Source organism: Cardiocondyla obscurior, linkage group LG01, assembly GCF_019399895.1.
Source record: "Cardiocondyla obscurior isolate alpha-2009 linkage group LG01, Cobs3.1, whole genome shotgun sequence".
In the NCBI taxonomy this organism is placed as follows: Eukaryota; Metazoa; Arthropoda; class Insecta; order Hymenoptera; family Formicidae; genus Cardiocondyla; species Cardiocondyla obscurior.
Window position 1 is genome coordinate 8,289,421 of NC_091864.1, and position 23,603 is coordinate 8,313,023.

The window sequence follows — 23,603 nt, forward strand, 5'->3', positions numbered from 1 at the left end:
GGTTACAAGTTAAGCTCGCGCTATTAAATTTAAAATGAAATTGCTGTCGCATTCGCGATCGATGTTTCCCCCGCGAAGCCAGGTGAGAAATACCTGAGCGTGAAATACGTAATCAGCGGCGGAAAACGCGCAATCGATGCATAATTCAATTTGATCCAGATATCGAGATGCGGTTGAATTAAATGCAATAACCAGTGCGATCGTTCTAAATAGAAACGCACGGTAATTAACACGGCCTACGTCGTATTGAATAATTTATTTGCATATCGCTTGCAAACGAAATGCGAATGAGAATCGACGATCATTGGCACTTGCATGTTACGTCACGTCTCCGACAAAAAAAAATAAAAAAAAATAAAAATTAAAGAAAAAATAAAATTTAAAAATAAAATAAAATAAGACAAAACGCGAATCGAATGCATCTCTCGGCTCTCAAAGCGATTCTTAATGCAGCCGTGTGCGCGCACTTTTGCGAAGTGCGTTGAATGCCGCGTAAACGAACTGCCTGCTTGCCGCGGCGACGGCGAGACGAAAGAGAGACACGGGTACGAAAAATCGTATCGAAGGAGAGAAACCGGACCGAAGTTCGGCTCCGAAACTTGATTTGCAGCATCCGGCTACCATGCGGATTACGAGAAGCGGCCCACCCCCGTTTCTCTCGCTCTCTTCCTCCCTTTCCCCACCGCGCTTCGCGACTTGACATTTGTTAATGCGTTTCCGATGCCGGATTACCACCGTACGTCTCCGCGCGGATAACCCCATCCTGTTCGCACCACCCTATCGTAAGAGCGGTCGCTAATTTATGCGCATAATCGGCCGTATTGCGCCGCTAGCTCTCCGCCTGCCGGCCATAATCCGCCCTGCACGCGCATATCCATACTCCATTCTCTTTCACGCGCGACGAAAACCCCGCGAACAAACGCGTTCAAGATCGCCTCTTCGATCACTTATCTCCGACGTTGTACGCACGTTACCATACGCGAACATCTGCATGAAAATATAAATTATAACTGTCTTCTCCAATCCATTAATGAGATTTATACGGATAATTATTCTCGCCGAGGAAGGCGCATATTCAAAAATGTTAAGAAGCAAAAACGTCGAAGTCCATTACTTCCTACGTGCGCCGGGAATATTTATCAAGATATGTATAATATATATGAAAATGTCGCTACGAGGGAAAATACCTCACGCAGGGAACTTACTTTGAACTTACGGGCGGGATGTTATCGGCACATGCACGAAGAGAGAAGAAGTTTAATGCTTCAATATATCCCCTGCTCTTTTACGATCCGGCATCTACTTTGCGCGCGGGGTAGCCTAACGTTTATGGAAAATAAAAGCTTACTTTTGGAGTAAATGCGTGGAAGGCGAATTTGCCATAAAAGGAAAAAAAAAGAAAAAAAATGGGGCTATCGTAAAATTAGAATATGATAATTCTCATAAAAGGTGGTATTTCTGCCGGTACGGCCATCGTGCTGAGAACACCCTTTTCTCGGCTAGCAGCGCTAGCTGTAGGTGGCCTCGTAAATTTTCAATCGGGCGCCAAATGCATCACGTCGCGATAGAAATCGCTTATCCCTCCATTTTGCGAAAAACGTCTAGGATTTGTTTCGGTACCTCGTCACATGTATGCTCGTAGCACGTAAATATCAGGAGCGCGGAATCACGCGAATGGCAAGCCCGGTCAGAACGGGTTTAAATAGAAGAACTTAATTTTTAAAATAATATATGTACAAATTTTATTTGTATAAATATATGTTACGCGCGACGTGTTTGCTGCGTATACCGCGGGACAAAAAGGTATTTACATGAGCGAAAGCCGCCGAGAAAATGATTAATCAGACAGCGAAACATTTTACTAGTCTAAAGTTTGAAATTATTTAAAAATTGAAATAGAATTTTTAAAATAGAATTGAAATAGAATTTAGAAATAAAATAACTACACGCGTTTTTGATAATACAATTTTATAAATGAAATTCGATGCGCGATGATTAATTGCGGCCGTCGCATTGTATAGGAATGAGCAACGGGCATTTCATAACAATTATCTCTCCCGTTAATTCGCGTATTTTCCCAAGCGGCCCCGTGTTTCCACCCGTTGTCCAAAATTACGTTGCGGTGTACGGGACACGTTTTCTTGCCCGCTACTTTCTGCGGTTAAACGCGAACGCGGCCGTTGTGACGCGTTGAATACAAAACGTTTGCCGTTTACGAGGCCAGGCCGTCGATGAACGACTAGGGAAGACCTGCGAAAACCTGTGCGTGCCGCTGAGCTGTTAGTGGAGATACTGCTTTCGCTTCCGTACACATCGATACACGGACAATCCCGCCGATCACCCCGGGGGCGATGGTAATTCTAGGATAATTCCAATTTCGAGTGGTAATTTTGTTGCGCAATTCGTGTCGAGGAAGGAATACGATATCACGAGAACCGGCCGTATCGCTGCAACGCAGACAGCTGTGCCAGCGGTTCGGCCGATGGTCGATCGACATGCGAGACGGTCGCTCGTCCTCTTAATAACAGGACGAGGCACTTGGTATCCTGCGCTCCGGATCGCTATCCCCTTCGTACACTAAATTTACTCGACAATACGCTGCTTCAAATAAGAGCTTCGCACGATTGATTCGACACACAACGAGGGGAAACTAAAAGAAAAAAATATAAAAAATAAAAATAAAAATAAAAAAAAAAGAAAAGTCTTACGCAAGAAACGCTTTTCCAGTTTAAAGTTTATCACGTCAACGGGTACTACGTGCTCCGTCGATTTACACGTAACAAATTCGCGCGTTTTATGATATTTCGAGCAGCAGCCAAACATTAAAAGCTACGGTCGTTCTAGGAACTCGATAAAATGATCTAACAATTGCGGGCCGACACACGTCGTACTGCTCTCGCGCGGGAGCAAATTGGGGTTCAACAGCTTCCTGTCCAACGGGAAGAGACCTGTTTCCTATTCTGAGATATCGTGGCAGTTTTATAGTCGGTACTTCCCACGTACGAAATAACGTTTTGTACGAAGAACGTGCCGGAACTCGGCATTGCGATATCAAACGGCACAATTCAGTGTCGGACAGAACATCGGCGCTCCCCCTACGATTGTAACCTATTTTCAGCTGGGCAACGTAGATCCACCGACCCTCTATATCACGGCTCGATCCGTACACGTAATCGTTCGCGATTTGTAGCAGCTGCGCTGTAAACGACTTCTCTTTTGTCACGCACAGGGTTGCATGTAAAAGACGGGCGTTTTTAAAGGTTGTTTTTAATAGATTGTCCATGCGGCCGCGCATCGCTACTCCCCCGCACGTGAATTTTTTCTCTCGCAAAGTTGGAAGAAAAAAAAAATAAAACCCATTTGTTTATTTTACCGTTGTTGTTCCCGTAGCTTCGCACATTGATATTTATATTATTGTTTTTTCTTAAAGCTACATGGAATTAAAATAAAAAAAAAAAAAAAACAGCGGGGAAACCGTAGGGAAAAGTTGGAAGATCCACAAACCGAGTTAGCGCGCTGAAATAGTGCATTCAGGGCTTCGTAGAAACGGAAACTACGAAGATTTATGCGTGTATGTATATTTATATCTAATCACTGAACTTCGATTACGTCATGTAAAATATTTGTGCCGTGGACAATGCCCGGAGACGCTTCGGGCATTTTCGTATTCACGGTGTGATCACGCGCAACACGCTCTTAGACACCGTCCACCTGTCCTTCTCATCCATAAACATTCGCGAGAGGTAACGAGTCCGGCGTTTTCGCGTGCACCTCTGACCACCGTGATGAAGTGCCTAGCCTTAGGTCAGTCCGTCCGATATCCGAAATGCTAAACCCATTCGCGTACACGCTCGTGTACTCTACATTCTGCCGAAGATCAAAGTTCATCGTCCGGTTTCTGCAAACATCTACCTTACCCCCTTCCCCCCTCCCTCGCCTACGTTCCGCGCCGTGACAAAGTCCATTTCGCGAAACAGGTCCCACACGTCTGCATCTCCCGCGGGCGAATGAGAAATGTAATATTCACTCGCGCGCTCTGACGACCGGCAGCGCCCCGCGGTCCACCCGGAATCCGATCTTTGTAGAGGCGCCGGCGATAAAATTTTCAGACGTTCGAGTAAATATGTATGCCGCGCTCTTTCGCGTGACAAACGGGAAACGGGTAGTAATAACCGTAATGAGGAAAAGTATCGTCACGGGCTCGGCTTCATAAAGATTCTCGCGGCGTCATCAGCGAGACGTCGCGAGAAGTATTTTTATTCTTCGCTAAGCCGTGGCATGCATATGCAATTGAAAGAGAAGAGTGACAAACCCTCCCGGTACCCATCGCGCGGGATTAAGCTAAGTGCATTTTTATTTCTGCGACGAGAAGCGTTGCTGCTTGTTTCGAAAAGCAGTCTGCATTCGGTATTTCTGAAATGAATTCTTCGCGGGAGGAAGAGCCGCTGCCGTTTCGCGAAGACGCCTCGGATACTTGCAGGAAAATCGAACTCGCGAAATTAAGCCAGCTTTATGACGCGTCTTCTCGATTTACAGCGCGTCGAAGCGCATCGGTTGCGACAAATCGTTTCGCCGTAAAGTTACGACTGCAACACGCTTTTTGACGCGCCGAGTTATTCGTTTGCGCGATTAATTCCCGCGTTTGATTAAAAGCAAGGTTTAACGAAGCATCCCGGCCGTCGGTCAGACGTTAACGATCCTTTATCCAAAAATATTTCATTTTATGAGGAAAACGCTTCGAGTAGAACGAGCACTTGAAATGAGCACTTGAGCTTGTTTTACACAAACAGTTAAGGGTCAAAGGTCGGTTTTACGCGTAACATGAACGTTTTCTTTTTCCTTAAAAAGATGAAACCGTCCTTGATGATTCGTAAGAGTGGAACTCGCAGGTAGACACAAAGAAAGGGAGGGAAAAAAAAAACACCATTGGGCATGCGAGCGGAAGAGTAAGAAGAGCCGACAAGGGACGAGGGTCCCGGCTCAGTAAGCGAAGAAAGAAACAAGGTGGCGGCTTGCCGGGCTAGTTAATCCACTTTTTACATCCGGTCGCGCACTCCACGCGTTTTAATGGCATACGTCGTACGGTTCGCCGGGAATTCGACAGTTTTCTCCCTTCCGGTACGTAAGCGAGCACGCACTGCGCGTTTCCCATAATTGATGCAAAGTGAATTTCGCGAATTTCGCGAATTCCCGACGAAGAACGCCGTCGTTTTCGATGACAAAGCGATTCGCGCGATTTCGCCGGCGTGCCTTATCGCGCTTATCTCCAGTTTGCCGCGGCGCGGATCTCTCGAGGCGTGAATTGAACGGCGGGCAAACGATCGAAACTAATGCAACTCCGGGCTTTTTGTTCCCCTCCTCTTCCCCCCCCCCCGAGTTTTCCGGCGCGAGCATCTTATCGTAACAGCCGCTACATGTAATGTAGCTGTCCTGATAAAGCAGTGTCCACCGGGCTCACCTCGCAAAGTAAATACGAACGAAAGAAAATTAATGCAAGTCCCGTAACCAGCGACGTATTCGTTCTACCTTAATTTTAATAAATCGTTACGCCATTTCGATAAAAAATGCATAATGGCTTCTGGCATTATTATTATTTTTTTATTTCCATTTTTTATCACGTCTCTTTAGTACCGAAAAGATCAATTTATTCTTCGGCGCGTTTCTTCTACGTGCGTCCGATGCATATCCGATTGTCGTAAATACCTCGTCGCAATTACGGCGAAAACAGTATTTTCTCACTGCGGAAGCAACTTTCGCAGGGAGAAAAAAAGAAGAGCGGAGGTGTGCATCGCGAAAGATATAAATAAAAGACAATGTTGCCGCGCCAGGGCGGCAGCTGCAGTGCGGCGTGCACCTGCAACCGCCGAGGTAGGTGCACGCGAGTTTTTCGTGGAGGTCCGCACACGACGTGCGACGAAAGTCGACCGTCGACCTTTTTAAGTAATTGCCGCGCATACCACCGGAAAATACGTAAATAATATTTAATCGAAAGTCCGGCATCCAGTGACCTATGATACTTAACAAAAAGATGCGTGTAACGTGCACCTGAGGTTGCACCTGCGCGAGAGTTGACCTCTGCGCATTCTTCCGCGTTTTTTTTTTCTTTTTTCTATTCTTTTCTTTTCTCTTTATTCTCCGCTCGGTACAAACAAAGCTTTTCGCGCGGACAATGGCATTCTAAATAATCCAAATTATATGCCGAATCGCGCTTGCTCGCGACCGTTTAACGCGCCTGGAAACGAGAGGGGTCGGGAAGTTTGCTTATCCTTAGATATGTACCGGAATCGTGTTCCTCAAGCTTCGCTGTTTGACTTTCCATTTTCCACTCGAGTCGGCTCTTTCCGTAGTCAGTAAGCGAAAAGTGGAAATAAACACAATAGCACACAGACTACAGGCAAATAGAAATTCCTTGTAAAATAGATCCGTCCTACGTGCGTCGCGGCACGGAAATGGAAATTTATCCCTTTAGCTTTTACTCGCGGCACGACGTCACGCGCACTCGCCGCGCCCGGCGATGTTACTTTTCTTTCTTATCGAACGTCTTCCCGCGTGGAGCAAAGTCCTTTATTACGGCGCGGCTTCGGTTACGATGAATAGCCTCGCGGAGTCCCCGCCGGTCCCCAATCTCGTTGATCATCACGCATTTACCGCCGTCGCAGATAAAGAGATATCTTTTTCCGGCCTGCTGACTCGAGCGAGAATTCCCAGATCATTGCAAGAACGATGACGGTCGCGACGGCAAAGCCGGCGTGTCGGGTTCGCGTAAAAAGATGCGTCGCGGACTCGACTCGAGGCGGACTTTAACCCGAGATCGTTTTACGGCGACGGTCCGCGGCGCGTACACCGAAAGGGATATCGGATGAAACCAAATCCCTTGTAGCCAGCCACGTGAACAAAGGATTACCAATGGCGGCCTAGATAAGCGCGCCCAGTCCGACGGTCTGTCTAATTTGCATCCTTTGGGCGCGCTTCGAGGAAGTCATATCCGCTCCGGTCGGTCGGCGTCCTAGTTGCCGCCATGTGCGTGCATATACTTAATTAAAAGTTTAATAAAAAATCTTTTATAAGCTCAACGCGGATATAAGTAGGAGGGACCGAGTTTTAGCAAGTTAACGACATTAGCGGGGGGAAAGAAAAAAAAGTGTTAATTCGGGAAGCACCGGAATCAAGACACTCGAGTAAATGGGGTCGCGCGGGCGTGTACATACGTCAACAGTTTCTACGGTTTGAGGTAGGTATTTTACCGCTGTGTAACACTGGCGATGTTGCGAAGCAAAAGTTGGCAGGATTTATGAGGCCGGAAAACGGCGCGCGTACCGTGTACCAGTGGAAATCGGAATGAAAAGTTTCCCGGACTTTCCCGACCTCCTTCGATATTTCCGCTAACCACCTGAAGCCGGCCCATAAAAATGGGTAGCAAGATTCCGTCAGTGATAAATTACACGTGAAAGAATTATTCCGGCTTATCACACGGGGTCTCACAATAGCATCAAAGAATTTATCTCGCGAGTTCTGCAGCGATGCGAGCAGATAATACGTACGGCTGCGAGAATATGTACGCGTTGAAGCTTCAGCTTTTCAGCACGCCGTTAAACGAAAGTCGCGCGTGGACGATTCACTTATTTTCGCGATTGTATTTTCTTCACATTCCCCTTCCCTCTTTCCAACAACAGAGATATAAATATATTTTTAAAAATTAAAAAACAAAAAAAAAGTTTTTTTGCGACGAGTAAACGGTTTTGCGCATCACCGGGGCGCCCCCGTTGCGGCAATCCATTGTAAAAGTTCAAGAGAATAAATAGAATATAAATCACGTCTCACGCACATACCAGACAAGTGCAAACGTCACGAACGCTTAACATTTATTACATCACTGCAAATTTTGCGTTCCATTTATCACAGGCAGAAAGCCTGCCGCAGTTTGCACGCCGGAATATCGCGGTACGCGCGTACGTGCGCATAAATACAATTCGATTCGTATTTATCTCATTTATGTCAATTTGCTCGCAACGAAAAATCAGAAATAATAGGTAAGCTCGTGTACGTTCGGTTATTCGGCGATCGTTTTCTGTCTCTCTCTCTCTCTCTCCCTTTTTTTTTTTTTTTTTTTTTTTTTTTTTTTTGGTTTTGTCAGTATCGGACTGATACGACAACGCGCGTATTTCCGCAGTTAAAAAGAACCGCCATGAAGGGAACATTTTATGAGCCGATACTGCTTCGTTAGTATCATCCACCGTAGATATCGGTGACTGTCGTGCGGTCGGTTGCAGGGGAAGTTCGATACCCTGCGGAATATACGATAATGGTGCATGGAACAAGCGGCAGCGAGCGTAAGCGGGTAGATTGGGCGAGTTCTCTCTCGCGAGTATCCGATTGTCACCAAGTTTTGCTGTTATTTCGTCAATGGTCGCATTACGTCGGGTCGATAGCGCGTTTACTATCGCGGTTGGTACGGCGCGACTACTTAGATTGCAATTTAATAGCCGGCTGATCGCACCTGAGCCACACCACGGAGCGGAGACTTTATTACACCCACTTCTTATAAATGTAATGAGGCGATGTATTATCGACGGCACGAGCACGCTGCGCGGTTTAATATAACATTATTGGTTGCACATTAATCGCGCAACTGCCTCGACGTAAGTCGAGGAAGTAAAAAAAGAAAAAAAAGAAAATGCGAAAAACGGCGAAAGCGCCGTGTAGAAAATGTTCTTTCAGTAATAATATTCAAGACAATAAATCGCGGAAAATGTAATATACGCGCGAACAAAATTTGGTTATAAATATTAAATTTCGTGCACGCGGCTCACGCTGGCGCAATCAATGCGTACGCCTCGTTATTCTTACGACTGCATATACGGAGATCCTGTTGAATCCAGGAGTGTTCTATTATTCTGGCGCATCGAACGATGAGGAATAACAAAACGTGCCGCGCAAATTGCATAGCTCAACGAAGAGTCGTAGATACGGAAAATGGCACATGAGTAGCAGGTGGCGAAGGAGATCGAGGCCGATCCAGTTTGCCCTACTATTCCTGATATAACATCTCTCTAAATGTAAACCAGCATATTTCTACGGTTCGGAAACGAAATTTTTCACTCCCATTTTTCCTGCCAGTGTTTTGCTAAATCCCGCGCACGGTAAAAAAAAAAAGCGACATTTATTGTTTAAGTAAAGTAAGATAAGTCGATAATGTCACGTCTAGCAGATACAATTAAACAAAAATAAATGACCAAGTCAAAGCTATGACGCCGCTGCATAATGTTTCAATTATTTTCCTAAGTGAAAAATAAATAATTAATAATTTGACAAAATCATATTTTTATATACACGCGAGTTTCATCGGGTTCCAAACGATCGATATTAAAGCAGGAAAAATAATAATTCGTGTCCCGAGAGACTGACATTAAACGCGTGGCATCGCAGATAAGCTTGCGGAGCATAATTGCGATCATGCAACGGGAGTCACCACTCATTTCCCAAATGTCGGAGCCCATTTGTCAATGCAAGCGCATTCGAAATCCCTATATCTCGTTTCTCCGAGCATCGCCCGCGGAACGACGAAGATTGGCAAGCTGCGATTCTGGCGCGGCGGAAGCGATTTCCATCGGACGTTACAACGAATGGGCCAATCGAAGGGAATCGATCGGATTTTGCAATCAGAGACTCGAATCGGCCATACGGCCGGCAGCTCCGGCTTTATAGCGAGCAGACGGAGCCGTCGCCGTTTGTGCCATTCGGGGACTGCAAGATACACCCCATAACTTACACCACCGAGCGATCGCATCGGGCGCTTGTCCTTGATTCTACGATTACGTTACGCGCGCAAATCCTCCCCACATAGTCGCAGCGACTTCTGGGGTTTACGCGAAAAGAACGCGATGCGGGTCGAAGGGGAGCGAAAAGAGAGAGGCGGTGCGCGGCCCCCGCAGGTAATTTTCCGGGAGATCGTACGAGCTGCGTCAGGCCGGGGAAAGCACTCGAGAACGAAACAGTTCTTCAGTGTCATTCCGTTGATACCCTCGCAATTCAAACGGAAAAGGCTCGAGATGAATCGAAGAGCAGCGCGAAATCTCTGTCGCTTACGAAGCAAAGATTATTCACGGAGGTACCTTACGTTGCAATATCACCGCGATAAGTTAATGCCACGAAATTGTTTCCGTTTCGATGGAACGAGTCTTCCGAGCGCGAAGAAATGCACGATCAAATGCGTGCAGTTAGTTACGTATGACGTACAAATAAAAAAAAAAAATAGAAATATGTAATACGAAAATTGGTTCGATCGACACACGATTGACAGAAATAACGATGACGTCGAATATCCATCGATTTGTGTCGGGTGGGATGTTTACTACCTGCTAGCGAGGTATTATCGTGGATTTAATAACATTTCTTGAAAGCCGAATTCGCGTTTAGGTCACAATGTTCCGCGCAAATTATAAAAAAAAAAAAAAAAAAGAGAAAAAAACAATTTAAAAATATCGAATATCCGCTGATAAACTAAAAAGAGACGAGAAAAGAAAGGATGCCGCGCTGAAGGCGCGCTTATTGATCGCGTCAATCGTCGGAGCTTTTTATTCGTTCCGGAAGCTAGAGTGCATCCCTCCGTATACAACTCCATGCACGTTAATTGCTTCTCGATACGTTGCACTCGACATACGACCGAGATAGAAATTTGTTGCGACACAACCGGCGAAACACACTGTCACCTCCTCTCGCTGAGCTTTTTCTCGCGCGCTTAATCGGTTAGCCGGCAATCTAACTTAATATATTTTCGTCACGCCCGGCTTTTCTAGCTCGTTGTTAGCTAGTAATAATTATCTATTATCTAGTACGTTTTGAGCGTTACATTTCTGGCTCAGTGCTAGACAGTTTTGCTAGACAGCCACGAGATGAATCACGAATTCGCCAGCTAATTATTAGGTAACGGTGGGAATCAATTTCCACTCGGGTATCTGTTTTTCATAACGAGCATTTCATTGGTCCGGCGATGATTTTTCCGCGAAGAACCGAGATTTTTGTAGTCGCGGGGAACATAATCGCGCTTTTCGACGAAATCAGTTTCTTGTTCGAGTTTCTTGCGGTGTCGTCTAACGGCTGGTGGTATCTGCGCCACCGTCGTCGGAGAGGTGGCGAGATCGAATAGCCAGTGAAAATGGCTCGGTTGAGCTTCCGTGCGGGGTAAACGGGCACCCGGCCGCTAACTTTATTCCCAACACGTGAGATTAACTCGACTCCGGGGCCGGTGCCTTGCACTTACGCCACTCTACGCCCCATCCGCCTCTTAACCTTATTAAGCTCCTGAATCAGGTGAGTATCCTTTCGAGACCGTTCGAGAAATTGGGACGGCGGTGAGTCCGCTTCCGGGGGTTCGTTAAGCCAAAACCACGTATGAGCGTCCGCGAAATATAATCCCATCTACAGTCTTCTCCGTCGCCTCGCCCGTCTCTCGATACGTCCATCCATATCGTTTACTCTCAACATGCTCGTACTCGTGTACAATATGCGCGGCGCACGCTGGCTTATTGTTAGATATCCGGAATACAAACGAATAGTTGCTGCGCTAACAGAAATACCTACGATGCACGGCAAGGCAGCCGCGATTATCGAGGGGGTCCGACGAGATGTGCACGGCAAGTATATGCAGTCATTAAGTGTCGTGTACTATTTAATGTATTAATAAAAAAAAAAAAAAAAAAAAAATATATATATATATACTTTTCCGCGTCTTGATATACAAGAAAGTTTGAAAAGAGGGACGGAGTAAGAAAAATGTTTAAAGTTTCCGTACAGCGGCAATTGCCAATAGCCAATAGAGGATGCTACGCGTTATGAAAGAAACATGACCGCAGATCCGCGACGGTCATGCCTGAAAGTTTGAGCTGCGGACGGACTGCCAATTTGCCGGTGCGGTCGATGCAGCCGATATCCGATGTCCGATCGTTACGATTAAAGATTCGCGATAACGCAATTAAGTGCCCAGCGAAAGACGCCTTTCTACTCTCGTACTTGGGATTTAAATAAAATCAATTTGCGCGAGCGTAGGCAAATGTTGACTCAAGGCATTTCAATGTGGCTGACTGCACGAGAGAGGGCGAGTGCTTTCCTGCCGCAAAACGGAGGGAAATTGTAGGTAGGAACGGCTCTGCCTGGCGTTTCGAGCCATTTGCAAACCAAATTGCCATTATTGATGGTAATAACCATACAGTCGAGACCATCTCTCCCCGTATCTCCGCCGCGTCCCCCGCCTCCGATTTCGTCCCTTTCTTCTCCGGCCTGATCCTAGGCAATCCGCAGCGTACTTGACTCATCGGCGATGTATCGACGGCCGAAACGTTAACTATAATCTTTTACGTCAATACAATCTCCGTCGAGCGCGGCTTTACTCCTCCCCCCCCCTCCTCCCCTTCGTCTATTTTTTTTCAGCTCGTCAGCTTTCATTCCCGTTTTTGTTGGACTGCTCTCTATCCGTCTCTTCGTTTGTACAGCAGATTTTCGATTTTCCTACCTTCGCGTGAGTGAGCTGCGTGCCGGGCCCGCTCGAAAATCCGTGATTGCATTAATCATTGCGCTAATCGTCACGACGCGGCGACGCGACAAACATTCTACCTTATCACGCGTTTCCATAAAACAGCTATCGCTCGGCGGGACCGACGGGCGTGGATTGTTAATGATTAATGTATTATTAACGGTCAGCTCCCTTTCCGTTTCTATGTATATTACGTCTCATTATTCATGACTGAAGGGGTTCGCGAACGCGATCGGCGACGACGCGTAACGTCGCGCCTATCACGTGCCTTTTAATTAGACGGTATAATTTTTAAAAAAATGTGAAAAATCGAAGAAATATTATTGGATTTAGCGGTCCGACGGGACGAGTAAGATTGCAAAGAACGCGCTTCCTGACGGAAGAGATTCCAAAGAGCCACTTCACACTAATCTAGCACGTACTACACAAGCGTACTCTGCGATAAATCACGAAGCGGTGTCTCGATAACGAGAGAAAGAAGAGTCAAAATCTAGAAGACGGGGCGAAGGGAAAAAGAGAGATAGATAATCTTTTTCGTCTGGAAAGTTTCTTTTAAAGCGAATAATATAGAGTCCGCGCGAATAGAGTAAACACTCGAAATGGATTTTAGATATCAAGTCGCAGAGTAAAAATGTAAATTGTCGACGCGATAGAATTAATTGAGCCGGATCATTAAGGATAATATTTTCCCTTTTACCGGTGTATCAAAAATGAGACGTACGGTGAACGTTAAGAAAATTTATTTAACGAATTAATTTTAATTACGAAAAGCGATTAAAAGAATTAGAAGGATAGAGAAGGGGGGGGGGGAATGAGAGGAGAAAGTTTGAAGAGTATTCGATTTATTCGAAAAACAGCAACGCGATTTCTTCCCGCGAGGATTGCTCTTCTTCTTCACCTTCGCCTCTCAGAATCGGATTTCGACGAGCGAGAAAACGAAAGGAGTATCAGTCGAGCAAATTGGACGATTATTTATATTCCCACCTCTCCACCTGTGTCGTACCCGAAGACGAGGTCCGTCCGTGCGATCCGCACTCGTTTCCCGTTCACGTTTACCCCCCCCCGACCCTCCCCCACTCTCACCGTGATTCCCGACAAATCGATGGGAAACTTCTAATGGTAGCGATTTCACGAAATGGCATAATAAAACGTATTTCATTGTATCCGCCGAGCTCTCGTTTCGTACTCGACTGTCGCGCTAAACTGAAAAAATCATCCGATTATTTCGGATCGTTGCATGCCGCGGGATAAAGAGGCGCCAATTCCCGGCACTCTCGTCGAACGAAATTTTTTTCGCGAGCCCCGATATAAGATGTAAAACTTGCAATAACGATGATAGAGAGACGGTCTGGAATAATCCGTGATTTAAATCACGGGCACGCGGCAGTTCTGCCTATCGATTTCTTTTGATAGCTGTACTCTTTATTTCCTCGAAGAGTCCTCGCTAGTTAAAAAAAATATTTGCGCGATCTAACCACTAGCTGCAAAATCGTATTAGCTAGATAAATTTCCACTCGGGTATTCGCATGCAAGTTAATTACATTTTAACTTAGTATTCTATTGTACGATTTATTAAAAATTTTTTTTCGAGGAACGATTATCAGAAAAAACAATACAATCGACTTTTTATGTTATCAAAAAATTATTCGCGACAAAAATACGAATGGATCGCGTCTAAGCTTCCACAGAGAAATCGTCGACGAAGAAATAAATAGAGTCGAGACGTTTGCAAAACGAGCGTGAAACGAGCTTTCTATCCCTCGGCTTTCAGGAGCGTCGAACCCTGCTAAATTAAAAGGGGTGGCTGCTTGATCCGGCTAAATCCTTTTGAGCAAAACACTCGAAACTTTGCTTGCCACGCTCAAAGTTGGCGCATGCCTTCGTGCTAACATCCGCAAAAAGGTTTTATCTATTGAATCACCGGATGGATCAATAAGAAGGGAAATACAGGTAGAAATAAATATACATAAGAAAAAATTATCGCATAATACCCAAGTACAATAAGCGTATTTTTGATAATTATTGGTTTCATGGGCAATGCCTATGCGTGGGCAAAAAGCTTTTCGCGAAGCGGCGTGCAGAATACTCCCTGATAAACGATTGGTATATTCGCGAATATCAATTTAGCCGCTTCAAAAGAAAAACGGATGTATCATGCTTCAAAAGAAAAACAAAAAAAAAAAATCCATAAAAGTTAAACGATATGTGTAAGTCAGTTCCATTTTTGAACATCTGTCCGTAAATAACGTAGTGAAAGTATATGGTCTTTGAAGCTGTCAGAATTACTAATATCATAGCTATTTTTCAAAGTAAAAAAAAATTTTTTTGCGTTTCAAGTTACGTACAATTGATTTTAACCATCGCACTTGATTTGCGCGAATAAATTTCGACGAGGTGTTCGAGCTCCAAGCGTCCCTTTCACTAGGTATTCGATCGCAAAAAAATTCGCGTCGAAATTGTGTAACAAAATAGCCGCTTAATTAATCTCCAATATCAGCATTTCAATTTTCATTAGTTTGGCGAATTTTCGATAAACGCCACTAACAGTTATTAGTGATTTTATAATCGTCCACAATTATCAAAGCAGAATTGCACTTTACGCGCGACCATTTAAAGCAATCGCTGTCAACGCGCCGCGTCTTTCACGAAGTCATCGTGCACGCATCTTTAGCGAAGACGAACGGCGACACGGGAGATTACTATAAAATCATTAATTCATACTTTCACCATTATTTATCTCGTTGTGATAATAAATTTAAATATTATTTGAGACTTAACTTTTGAAATACAAGAACGATTAAAATTCCTCTTTATGGCAATACGCGCGCGATATAATGAACGATTTAAGACTGCGGAGACATCGAGTCTACCCGGGTCTCCCGCGGTAGTAATGCACGACGTGAAAGACATAATTTACGCTACTGACATTTGCACATCATTGACTGCGAATGAAAAGCGGCGTGCGCTCCGCATTGCCCGGCGCAAGAACGGACGTCACGGGCGTAGAGGGTGAATAACGGGGAATACGACGTGCACTCTTTTTAAGTACAACCTTTCTTCGGATTTACGGTCATGCGTGTTTCAGCGACGACAGCCCTTGTATTATCCGCCCCGCGGTTCTCACAACCTTTGGGGTTGGAAATTGCGAAGCCCGACCGCGCCGCTATGCATGAACCGCGGAAATTATTTTCGCAATAGCCCGCGCGGATGAAAATGTTAATCCCGCGGCCATTAAGACTAACATTTGACGTCGTAAATAATATCGGAACAGGTTTCTCCGGGCGCAGATTAAAGGCGCGAGGGAGATCGGAAGGGACGAAAATTGCCGCGAAACTCATTATAAAGCACACTGCCGGAAAGTCGGCCGCTGGGTAGGAGAAAAGGACGGTGGTATTAATGTAACCACCTACTCGGTTGCTTTTATGGATTTAGAAACTCGGTATCCAAAAAGAGAAAGAGAGAGAATAATTGACCTTAAACGCATTAAAAAAACTTGTTTAATAAAGCGAGAGAATAACCGGAAGAGACATGTTCGCATAGTTTTACTCGTTTGGAACTTAAGTGGTATTAAACTTATCGATCATGTATTCTTTTCTTTTTTTCTTTTTTTTTTTTTTTTTAATCGTGCAAAAGCTCGATCTCGTTTCGCGTTGCCGATTCATCGCCTAGGTTTACGTAGTAATTGCCGGAGATCTTCCATCTGTAATATCGGCTTCATTAACGGCACGAGCGGACCGATGGAATTGTATCTGTTACGTGCTACGGAGGGAACGACGCCTGCACACACCTCTCGGCGATATTCGCTTAGATACCTATTGAATTCCGCCGACCGTAATCTGAACCGTCTTACGAGCTATAAACCCGCGCCATTGCCGCCGCGGTCCCTATATTTGCACGTCGTTGCGCGAAGAAAGGAATGCGCCTCACGCATTTTACTTTCGCGGCAAGAAACGACCGGCGTTATCGCAGGGGACGGGCGCGAGGAAATGAGTTACCGAACAGCCATTTAACTACAGTTCTCTTCCCGGCCGATTTACGAGCGTACGTGTTACAGTCACGACACCTGCGTCGGCCGCGAGCGGAACGAATCGAGATAGAGGAAGAGGAAGAGGGAACGGCAAGAGAAACGAAGTGAAGACGAAAAGGGTGCGAGTTAGCCGTTGGTGAAGCGTGAGGGAAAACCGCGAGATGTAGCCCGCGGCACGAGTCGTAATGATCATTCCCCGTGGCAAAAGTTTTTCCGTCCCGCCGCGAAGCGATCGTGTCGTGCCACCGGCATGATCGCGTTGCGGACGGTCGACCGACCGACCGCAGCTGCCACGTACGCGCGCGTATCGAAAACCGCCGTACCGCCACTCGGTAAAGAGAGAGAGAGATAGAGAGAAAGAGAGAGAGAGAAGTGCTTCCGCACTTCTGCTTTTCTCTACATATGTATGCGGCGGTGTGCGAAACACGAGTATGAAACAACGAGTGGGCCGTGCGATCGCGGTAGCGAGGAATCGCACGCACGTCTCGCTCGCTGCCGATACACCGCTCGAAGCGGCGCGCGATAAAACGCATATAATTTGCGGTCGAACGCGGCGGTGCTGAATTACCGGAAACCATTCGGGGCAGCCGTATCGGTATCGATGACCGCGGGGAAAGCCGCGGATCGGCCCTCGTTAATGTCGGGGCGCGAGTAGAGCACTGATTATGGGTTAACCGTGCAAAGTTCACTTTGATTCTCGAGTTACGCGCTGTGCTTGCGAGCCTCTCCGCGAAATCGGCGAACGATCGAATTAAACGCGCGACAAAGGATCTCAAGTGGTGTCTGTGAAGCTGGCACGACATTTAATTTTTATCAGGAACTGTAAAACTATGCAAAGTGCTATTAAAATTTGTAGATTTTTTTTTTCTTCAATATTTGTAGAATGTCGTGTCCAACTTCGCAGACACGGTAATTACTGATACCGCTTTAACGCCTGCGCCGTGTCCGTGTCTCAAGGTCCGGAGCCATCACGGCGCCGGGACGTACCGCAGCCTGTTTATACAGAAAACGGAAACTTCATCGTGCTCGTGGACCACCCACACACGCTACCGAGACCACCGTTGTGCGTGCCAACACCATCAAGCTCGACCGAAGCAAACGGATACGGCACTCTGTCGCACGAATTACAGGCGCAACGTGGTGTGTAGTCAGTCATACGAAACCTGATACCACCTACGTTATCGAAATTATAGCCGTGCGCATCGTCAACCGACTGAAAATCGAATTATCGTTGAAAAAAGAAAATGAAAAACATAGAAAGTAATATAAGAATAAAAGAAAAATTAAATTAATAAAGATTACTTGCGTTATATTACGGTAGAAAACAAATTTATATAGGTACATATAAATTATAAAATAAGATAAATTTCTATTGTTATATTTTTGAGAAACAAAACGGTTATCGCTAAACACATCCTTTAATTTAATTCACAATAGAACGATAAAGATCTTTATAATGTGCGGAGGATATACGCTTCATTAATAAGTAGCCGGTGGCTGTTGCAAACTACTGGGAAACAACGCAATCGAATTTACACGCGGTCGATGCTTGTTCTCGAACAGTCATCTATACTCTATAAATGATCTGGACAATGTAGATCGAATCACGACTGACACTGTATTATCGGCATGCATTGCATCTCAAATCCATGCCGATTATGTACAGGTATCGCTTGTTCGTTTGAATTTACACCAAAGAAAAAGTGAAAGAGAAATAGAATCGCAAGTGGCATTCGTACAGAACAATATTAACAAATTTCTACACAAACAATTTGTAGAAATTATTTCCATTTCATTATTTTATTTTATTTTTTTCTATTTAAGTTAACTCACTAGATGTTAGATAAACATTCTTAAATTATATGCACGGAATTTACCTGCGGCGGAAATTTGTTTTCTTGTGTCTTGTCGAATAAGTTTTCCCTTTTAACTAAACGACTCGAACGAAAATTTCCCAATACGCGAAAGACGTGTGCGAGTTTCTTCGAGTTTGCCGTGCGATCGGCGGCGGTGCAAAGCAATCGGAATGACATCGAATCGAAATAGCGGGGCTCGCGTAGATAGCGGGAAGGAAACAGCACAAAAAGAGAAAGAGAGAGAAAGAGAGAGAGAGATATGGCAAATAGCGAATGTGGCTCGTCGAGGATAATCGAACGTAGCGGGAACCCTTCTGAATCATCAGCGGCGTTGCTTCTAATTTGTACCCCTCGACCCGCAAATAGGGGAGGCTAAATAAACATTGACTGAGCTGACAGGTTTGGAGAAGGAGGCGAAGAAGTGTGGAGGTGTAGCGAGCGCAATCACAGCGGAGAGATTCGGTCCGAAGGAAGAAAGTTTATCCGGTGCCCAATCAGGACTGCGGCCCGTACTACCAATAGATCACAATACAAATATACGTTTCCAAACCCGGGAAAATCACTATTCAATCGCGTCTCCTCTTAAATGATCCACGTGACGAATACGGAACGACGAGATTCATTTCATACTAAATTAAAACATAAAGACGATTTTTTATAAAATTGAAAACGGTTAAAAGTATCGGTTCATTTTCTCGACGATCTTGTAAACTTTTACGGGCGCCCAAATAAGAATTGGAAAAGCAAGTGTCTTTAAAGTGAACGGCTAGCGTCGAATTTTAGCGACGTTTTCGTAGCCGATACGATTATGTCGATCGCGATTAAGCTAAGAGTATATCGTCACGATTAGCTTAATGAATCCGCCGCGAGTGTAGCGCAATCCGCACGAATCGCCATACGAGTTTGTTCATCCGGCGTGCGTAAAGAGGAATTATTTAAAAGGGAAATGCGCAAGCGGAGGGAAAGAGAAAGAGAGAAAATAACGCCTCGCAGCGGGCTCTCGCGATGGGAATTTCTGTCGCTCGCGGGTACTTTCGGATTTCTTGTTTCACCGCCACATTCTCGTTACTGTCGTCGTATTAGATGCAAAACTGTGCGCGCCGACCCTATAGATCTTGAAATATATAGGAGCAGCCTCTCTCTCTTTTTCTCTCTCTCTCTCTCTCTCGCGCCAGCCGCCCTTCGCGCGCGGCGACGCTTCGCAGATTGCATCGAAAATTTAAAGTCGGGCCACTCAAAGGGGATTCGAGGACTATTTTCCTCTACCATTGAAATTGGCTTGAATCAGATTCGGCCCGGAATCGGCCCGGGCATAGAGATATACGTGGCCCGTGCACACGCCGCATCGCGAGCGATGCCGAGAGCGAGGGAATAAAACGGGTTTCCAGCACGCGAGAAGATTTTCGTACGTTTCTACATTCTCGTGGCTCTTCTACGGGTCACCCCGGGAGTTAGATCCGGGTACACCGGGTATGCGGTAACTGCCGCCCGTAGTTCCAGGATTCCTTATGTAAATGGTTATCACAATAGCTGCAAAACGAGAGCAAAAGGAACGAGATAGAGGGGAAAGAAAGGGGGAAAGAAAAGGAGAGCTACCGCGGTCGCGAGGGGCCGGGGAGGAGGGGCGGGCTGGTGATAGGGAGCAGGAACGCCCGATAAGGACTCACCGTCGAGCTTTTCCAAGTCGTCCGCCTACCATGAGAACTACGGCGACGCTATCGCAAACTCCGTGTAAAGGGTGCAGTTAAACTTTATTGGGCACGGCAATAGTACAGCGGGGCCACGGTTCCGCGAAAAGATTCGCGCTCCGGTAAGAAGTGGCACGACAGGGCGAAACGTGGTCGCGAGATTCCGAAACGAACGCCCGCAATCTAACGCTCTCTCGCTCGGAAGTCACGTTCGAATCTTGAAATTCATATAAGTGAGGGGCTCGGTCGCGGTCGGCAACGTGCGGCCACGGCTATCGAAAGAGATTATGCGAACTGCAATGCGCTGTATTGTTAGTGCATACGTGGGCCACGTATTCGGAGCCTTCAAGATCCTGTTTTTTATCTATAGATTCCATGGCCAATTTAAAATTAAATACGAATAAATTTGCGTTCTCAAAAAGAACGTCAAAATTATTTTATTTTTATAGTTTTAAAACCCAAAAAATTTCGTAGATGAAAAAGAATTAAAAGAAATAAAATAAAATAAAATTAGAATAATAATCGAGAAAATAATCAAATATTTCGTGCGTACGGGCACTTTTGTTTTTTTATAGTTCTTTTGTTCAAACATTCGTCCTCGGTGTTTCGTAATTGACAAAAATGTGTACAGATTTAAAGACAACGCGAGGGTGCTTTTTGCTTTACAAAGACATCGAAATTTAGAGGCGAAATCCATCACTGATCTTCTAAATTATTAAATGCAAGTGGAAGCCTCCAATATGCATGTATATATATCAGTCTGGACTATCTGTCTCAAGCAGCCACTCCGCCTCTTTCTCTTTTCTCGGAGGCGGCAGCAACACAGCAGTGAGACGGCGTCGGTGGCATCTCTCGAGGAAGAGCATTGTTTTATTCCGACCGCGTAGCAGACGCTCCTCATCCACCCTCCCTGATGCCTTCCCGACTGCCACTCTCGACAATTTAGCTCCATCTCTGCCCCTCGCCGCCTTCTCCCCCCTCCCCCCCGCGCCAGTTTTTCACTCATCCCCCTACTGCACCTTCTGATAACGCCGCGGCTTAATGACTCGTGGTTGCCTCAATATTGCATTGTCCGAGCGTATTCCCAGAACGTATTGTCGAAACGGCCGCTTCCGATGCCGGCGATTCTTGCCACCGTCTCGCTCCAGGTATCGCACGGTGCAACCTTTCAATGGCGCGTCGCGTCGGCCAGATATTTCGGGCCGGTCTCGGAGTTCAATATGTGGAAAGGCTCGCGCGCGTACAGACGGCCGGCTTATTGCCAGTTATTTTCGGCCCGCGGGAAAAACCAGAAAATTGACCGCACAATATATCGCGGCGCTGGAAGGGAAAAGGGAAGAGGAAAAGAGACAAGGTACAACTGGACCGCGTTGACACTATTAATCGCGGCCGCAGACGAGATCCGTCATTGCAGTGGCGACGAAAGCTTCTTTCCGGTTTTCCCGGCGAGCGGGACAGAAAAAAAAAGAAAAAAGAAATAGAAGAAAAAAATATTGTCGAGCCTATCATCGCCCGTCCCACCGATCGGCTTCGCATCCGTTCGAGTCTACTCTACCGACTCTCTTCTCGCTCTGCATCACCATCAACGCCACGTGCTCACCTGGGAATAACCGTTTTACCGGACGTATCCGCGCGGAACTCGCGTTGTACACGCGCAGCGGGCCCGGCCGCTATTGAAAAAAAGGGGTAAAAAAAGGAAAATAGCGATAAACCGCTTTCGGCGCTTGTGGATTGAAATGTCGTGTATATGCCGGGGCGTCTCGCCGACAGGCAGCATCGGCGAAATCGATGCTAACGCGAATTAGCGTACCGAGTAAGTCTCTGACAATTTATTTTTTTTTCCATATTTTTTTTTATTATTACTTTTTTTGGTATAGAGACGTCTATTGAAAGGAGAGAATTTATCGTGCGCGTGAAATGAACGGTCGTCGGTTGATGCGTGTGGAATTGGAATCTGTTAGACAAATGGTTAAAGTGGTTGCACGACGATCGGATACAAATCTGCCAACAATGTGTGCTACTTTGACGGCAATTTGATCACCGATTGTGGAAAATCTCCGGCTATTATTGACGACTGAACATTCCGCGATTATTTCCTGATTTCTCCCGCCGTCCGCCGCTCAGTAATATTTAGTATTGCAATTTATTCCCGTTTACAAAGCTTTGCGCTTTATCTTTTTGAACACGGGAATACCGATAAATCTTAATAGAACTTTTGTTTCTTGAAATATTTTCGATTATACCTGCGTAATTTTTTTTTTTTTTTGAGTAGGAGAAGGGAGGTTTTTTTAAAATTATAAAAACGGGATTTAAATACGTGACACGTTGGAAATAGTCCGACGAAATAATTTGTCGATAGTCCGTTATTTTTCCTCGCTACGAGGAAGCGTGCAAAGCTCGCCATGACACCCGAAAAACGGAGGGTAAAGCTGACGTTTTGCTACGAGGGAATGAAAACGTCGACGGGCATTTGTTTTGCCCGAGCTATGCACACGCCGTAAATCCTACCCCCGTGAAGACTCGCGCACTTCCACGCGCGAAACGAATAACAGGTACGATTGCATCAGGCGCCCCAACGACCCCCTTGCAAATTAAGCGCGACCGGTCGCCCGTTGTGCAGCCCGTTAGCAAAAACGTAAAGGGCGAACAGCTCGTGACATCGTATTTACTACTTTTCATATATATGCATATATATTTTGACGTTTCAGAACTGCCAGGAACGAAAACCCCGTGTTTGCAGACGTGTTTTAATTATTTCGCGTCATTATTTCTCTCATCAACGAGTCTTACAGCGCCGCGAATTTAGACATTTACTTTTTCGCGCGCGTACTTTCGGCTTCGTTGCGAGTAGGTACAATTCTTTATATATACATATATATATTCTTTTTTAACCCATTTATTCCGGAGGTGCAAATATTTCGTTATAAATGAGAAATGACTCTCGCGCGGGATAATTTATCGCGGAATTTATATACTGAATCGATAGTCCCGCGTGCGAAGAAAAGTCTCAGGACTTTCTGCAGGGATTCGTCGTCCACGGGTGTGCTCGTATTTTTATTTACGGGGAGGCCGGGGTATAAATGCGATCCAATAGCGCGGTTGATGCGTGTATTCAAAGTGCCGTACGTGTAAGTGCAGTTAGGGAAAGCAAAACGTGATCGAGTGGGTTGTCTGGGCGAATGACGATGACGTCGCGTCGACGGTCCTCCTCGATCCCTCGAATAAACCGCTGCCGCGTCTGTACCCGCAGTGCGTTTTCGATAATGTCACGGAAATCTCTCTCTTTCTCTCTCTCTCTCTCTCTCTCTCGGTTAAGAGTTTCAATAAGGCCGGAGCGTAACCCTCCGGAAATTGACTCGGAATAATAAATATCGCCCGTCGCGCGGCCGTCGAGGTTTCTTGCAACAATGACGCCTTCTCGAACGTGATTGTCGTGTAGAATGTAATTAGCGGAACTCGTTTTTTTCGAATAGCAAAACATTTTTTTTTTCCCGCAATACGAC

At 45.7% G+C, this 23,603-nt stretch overlaps 1 protein-coding gene across 7 annotated transcripts in view; it reads right to left on the reverse strand.

The window, feature by feature from the left end:
- Positions 1 to 23,603, reverse strand: part of LOC139102339 (SAM and SH3 domain-containing protein 1) — a 253,641-nt gene that overhangs the window by 166,538 nt on the left and 63,500 nt on the right. The window lies entirely within an intron of this gene.